We start from the raw sequence: 5749 nt of genomic DNA on the forward strand, positions 1-5749 counted from the left end.
CCATCCTTGTTACTTATCTTCTTTTGGTCTGTGAATTATAACATGACTATCCTATACTTTATGGCTATTTCCATTTATAAGTGAGCACATACCATGTGTGTCTTTCTAGATCTGGGTTACCTCATTCAGGATGATTTTTTTTCTAGTTCCATTCATTTGCCTGAAAATTGTATGATGTCTTTGATTTTAATAGCTGATTAATATTCCATTGTGTAAATATCTTAAGTTGAGGGACATCTATACTGTTTCCAGATTCTGGCAATTACAAATAAAGCTGCTGTGAATATAGTTGAAAACGTATCCTTGCTGTATGGTGGAACATCTTTTGGGTATATGCTCAGGAGTTCTTTGCATATTTTGTATATTAGCTCTGTTGGATGTAGGCTTAGGGAAGATCATTTTCCATTATGTAAGCTGCTGTTTTGTCCTATTGATGGTGTCTTTTGTCTTACAGAAGTTTTTTCAGTTTCATGAGGTCCAATTTATTAATTGTTGATCTTAGCACCTGAGCTGTTGGTGTTCTGTTCAGGAAATTGCCTCTTGTATCTGTGTGTTCAAAGGTGATCTCCACTTTCTCCTCTATTAGATTTAGTAAATCTGGATTTACATTGATGTCTTTGATCCACTTGGACTTGAGTTTTGTGCATGGTGATAAATATGGATCTATTGCACTCTTCTACATGTAGACATCTAGTTAGATCAGCACCATTTGTTAAAGATGCTTTCTTTTTCTCTTGTATGATTTTGGCTTCTTTGTCAAAAATCAAGTGTCTGTAGGTGTGTTGGTTTATTTCTGGGTCTTTGGTTCGATTCCATTGATATACCTCTCTGTTTTTATGCCAATACCATACACTGCTCCTTCTAGGTCTTTAAGGAATTGTGTAGGTATTTTGATAGGGATTACACTGAATCTGTAGATTGCTTTTGGTAAGATGGCCATTTTTACTATGGTAACCCTACTGATCCATGAGCATGGGAGATCTTTCCATCTTCTGCTATCTTCTTCCATTGCTTTCTCAGAGACTTGAAGTTCTTGTCATACAGGTTTTAACTTGCTTGGTTAGGGTTACACCAAGATATTTTATATTATTTGTGGCTATTGTGAAGGATGTTGCTTGCCTAGTTACTTTCTTATCCTGCTTATTGTTTGTATGTTTTGTGTCAGGAACTTTTTAGACTTATCATTTTATGTATTTATTATTTATTTGGTGTAATTATTTCTTCAATTATATCTTCTACACTTGAGATTTTCTCTTCTGTCTCTTGTATTTTGCTGGCAATGCTCATGTCTGTAGTTCCTGTTCTGTTCCTTAGGTTTTTCCTTCTCCAGGATTTTCTCAGTTTGTGATTTCTTTATTACTCCTATTTCCATTTTCAGGTCTTGAACAGTTTCACTCATTTCCTTCACCTGTTTGATTGTATTTTCCTGTATTTATTGAAAGGATGTATTCATTTCCTCTTTAAAGGCCTCTATCACCATCACAAGTTTGAATTTAAGGTCATCTCCTTGTGCTTCAGCTGCATAGCTTTAGCTCTCTGGTTGTCTCTAGAGTTGGCAGGCTTCTGAAAGTGAAGCACAGAGAAGCAGGTGCAATTTACCACTTTTGGGAGTGCTCTGGTAGTTCCTTATGGCAGCAGGCCTTTGGTAGTCCCAGATGGCTTCAGGCCTTTGAGAATGCAAGTAGAGTTGTTGGCTGGGCAGTGGGATAAATAATATTTTAAGTATATATGGCTTAGAAAATAGTGTGTTTAACATATACTTATAAAATGGACACAGCAAAGAAACAAATCAAGGAGCGAAGCTTAAAGAGCAGAGCAGGCAGATTTGTTTTCACCATTACTGCATGAGGACGTTTGCTGTGACTCTACCCTGAGTTCGCGTGGGTGGATTTTTGCAGGTACTCTTCCAAACAGTCTGTGTTAATTTCTCCCTGTTGGCCATATTATGATTTTTATTAAGCTACATCTGTGTGAGACATTCAGAATAAATCTAAGAATAAAAGACAAAAAAAAAAATTGAACGTGGCTATTTATGGAACATAATCAAGAGCTGGTTGAAGCTGAGAAGACAAACCATATGCTCATAATATCTAGAACAGCTACATATTTCATGTGCTAACAATTGTCTCTTATAAATTAGTTTAGTTACAAAGGCTTGCTGCAATGTTAAATTATAAAGCTAAAGAGAATTCCAATGGCTGTTATTGATCACCAAATTAACGTGAAACTCAATTTCGCCACAACGTTGTAATTCATTTCATTGCATTTAATTGCTATCTTTTATCCATTATTAATCACTTCTAGTAAACCTACTCTGCCAAATGAGGAAGGCTGTACCTTCATGCTACTAATCAGCAAGGAATCTCCTCATGTGATTCAAGATCAAGAAACAGTAGCACAACTCCAACGAGAGCTTTGCCATTACTAAGTAGGCAGAGCTCTCCAGGTCTGTCGCCCTGAGGGATATTTCCAGATTGCCCACATTATCTTGGGAGAGGCACAAGGCCATCCCTGAGTTGAGGCACAAAGTGAGCTGATGTCAAGAGATACTGGAATCAGTACATTTGAAAGGCTAGCTTATAGATTTAACCTATATACAGGCAGCTTTGATTAAATACATGCACAGGATGTGGACTGACTATTATTGTGGAACCTGGTTCTTTAAGCCAAACTAAAATTCTGCCTTTGAGAAACGAGTGTTTGAGGTTGTGGGAGGAAAATTAGCTCCGGAGGCTGGAGACAGAACTTCATGGGTAAGACTTCATGCTTCTCTGGCAGAGGACTAGTGGCTGCTCATGAGTATCTGTGACTCCAGTTACAGGAGATATGACTTCTTCTTCTCCTCCTCCTCCTCCTCGTCCTTCTTCTTCCCTCCTTCTGCACCAGGTGCGCATGTGACAAGCAAACATACATTCAGGAAAACACTCATATACAATTAAAAACATAAATTGTAGCATTTGATTTGATTTGTAAGCACTAGGACCTGAATTTGACCTTCAAATTCCACATTAAAAAATGAACAAACAAGAAAAAACCCAACCCTAGCTAAGCCATACAAAGCCCTGAATGTATAAGGTCAATGCTAGAAAAGGCAGAGACAGATGGGTTTCTGGTACTTACTTGCCAGCCAGCCTACCTACTTGGTGAGCTCTAAGCCACTGAGTGACCCTGTTTCAGACACCAAGGTGGGTACTACCTAAAGACTTACACCTGGGATTGATCTCTGACATCCAAATCCACAAGCACACACATGCCCCTGTACAGTCACACATATGCTCAGCTGAGCATGCAAACATACACACACAAACATACACACCACAAACAGAAGAAGAGGAATTGAAGTGACCTTCAGGTCACCTTCAGTAGTGTACTCACAGACAGTGAGTACTCTGGTTAATGTAGTGGATCCTGCATCAGTGGGGATGTGATTATTAATGCTTCTCTGAAAACAGAGGGGCTTTAAGTATTTCTACGTGAGAAGCTGAGATCTCACAGGATTGATAAGTAAGGGATATGAGATTTTCATCATGGTCTGATTCTGATGGCTACTACGCATGCTGTGTGGATTTTGTGTGAAAAGGAGACTTCAGAGAGGAGTTGGTGTGAATTTAGGCCTTGATACGGTTAAACAGCTGCTTATAAAAATTAATGGAAAAGAAGACATTTCCTGGTGAGAAAATTTTGACCCATAAAGAGAGGCATCAATACATTTCCCAAAGAGAACTTTAAATGACAAAAGATGTAAGGTACAAGTGGTCCTCATACTCTGGGTCACTATAATTGTGTGCAGACATCATAGGTTTCTGACCATATATGAGAAGGAAGCCCTATGATGTTTTTCTTTGGTTTTTTTGGTTGGTTTGTTTTGTTTTGTTTTGTTTTTGTTGTTTTTGTTGCTGTCACACCACCATCTTTTGCAAGCTTTCTTTATTATTTCTTTTTTCCTTTTTTAAAAGAGAAGTATGCCTTTATTTCCCTGTTTCTCAAATTAAGCTGGCTGAATTGGCTGCTTTGAGAGGTGATTAGTTAAAGAGACCAAATCCCAGATCCCCATCTCATTTCTCAGATTCTTCTTTGGCTTTAGCCTTGGCTGGGCTTAGAGCCGCAGGAGCAACAGTGGTAGCAACAGCCACAGGGGCAGCAGCCACAGATGCAGATGGATCAGCCAAAAAGGCCTTGACCTCCTCAGCAAGAGAGAAGGTGCAGTCACTCTCCACAGACAAAGCCAGGACCCTCTTGTACCCACTGATGATAGAGTGTGGCACTGAGGCAACAGTTGGGTAACCAGTGGGTAACCAATCTGTAGACAGACACTGGAAACATTTTGGACACCCTCTAGGAAAAGAGAGTGCAGAGTCTGCTCGGTGATGTCAAGCACTTCAGGTTTATAAATGCTGCCGTTGTCAAACACCTGCTGGATGAGCAGGCCAAAGGAGAAGGGCGAGATGTTGAGCATATTCAGCAGTGTGGCCTCGCTGGCTCCTACTTTATCTCCAGTTTTTTTGTTTTTTTTGTTTTTTTTGTTTGTTTGTTTTTTTGTTGTTCATTTGTTTTCTTTTGGTGGGTTTTTTGTTTGTTTGGTTAGTTGTTGTTTTTTAGGTTTGGTTTTTGGTTTTTTTATTTCTCGAGACAAGGTTTCTCTGTGTAGCCTTGGCTATCCTGGACTCGCTTTGTAGACCAGGCCTGCCTCTGCCTCCCAAGTGCTGGGAATAAAGGCATGCGCCACCAAGCCTGGCTCTTTCTCCAATTTTTATCAACTGCACATCACTCAGAATTTCAATGGTGCCTCTGGAGATTTTAGTGGTGATGCCCAAAGCATGGAACAACGAGGTCTTCTCAGAGACCAGACTGTTCTGGGCTGGCACAGTGACCTCATATAGGGCGACGGCGCCAGCACAGGCAGCAGCGGGCACCTTATTGGCCAGCAGCACGTCCCTAATCTCGGTGAGTTCCTCCTTGGTGAACACAAAGCCCACATTACCCCGTATGTGAGGCAGCAGCTTCTCCAGAGCGGGGTTGTTTTCCAGGTGGCCCCTGATGGCCTTGAGCATCATGGCGTTCCTGCCCATCAGCACCGCGGCCCTCCCTCTCAGGGACATGCCAATCTACTGCACCTGCCTGGAGCCCACGTTATCTGCTCCCACAACGAAATGTTTTGGGTAATCATCCAAAAGTTGGATGATGTTAAGGAAGTAGCTGGACTTCCAGGTCGCCATGTCTTCCCTGGGCACCACAGCAGCAGTGTATCAGGGATTGCCATGCAGAGTTTAAAGATGATGTCACTCTAATGAGGACACCTGGTGAGACGCTTTCTTTATTATTTCAAATGAATAGAATGCTGCTGCTTGGGACAAGAATTGTTCTTATACCCGCAGATTCATTTTATTTATGTGTACTATGTGAGATGTTGAAGGCATTACAACACTTAATCCTTGTGCAAGTCCTATGAGACGGCATGTTGTCATCCTGTTCTGGTGTGTTACCAGAAGGAGTTTGTTGTCATTATCAGAGAGCTCACAAGTGGTACCAGGTAGATTCTGCAGCTTTAGGAACAAGCATTCCTTGTTGGTGTGTAATTGAACATCTGATTCATGTCTTACTGACTCCAAGACTTTTTTCTCTTGCAGCTAAAACAAAGCTCCAATGAGTCGTTTGACCTTATACAAAGCTAAGCATCTATTTAGAATATCCCAGTTGCTGCTCCAACTCCACTTTAGTTCTGTGGGGGAAGGAAGAGCATCAGTCAATA

The 5749-nt window shown here is 40.8% G+C and overlaps 1 pseudogene; it reads right to left on the minus strand.

Moving 5' to 3' along the window:
- Positions 1-4022: 4022 nt before the first annotated feature.
- Positions 4023-5243, minus strand: LOC127198355 (60S acidic ribosomal protein P0-like; annotated as a pseudogene).
- Positions 5244-5749: the final 506 nt, after the last annotated feature.

This window comes from Acomys russatus, chromosome 2, assembly GCF_903995435.1.
Source record: "Acomys russatus chromosome 2, mAcoRus1.1, whole genome shotgun sequence".
NCBI lineage: Eukaryota > Metazoa > Chordata > Mammalia > Rodentia > Muridae > Acomys > Acomys russatus.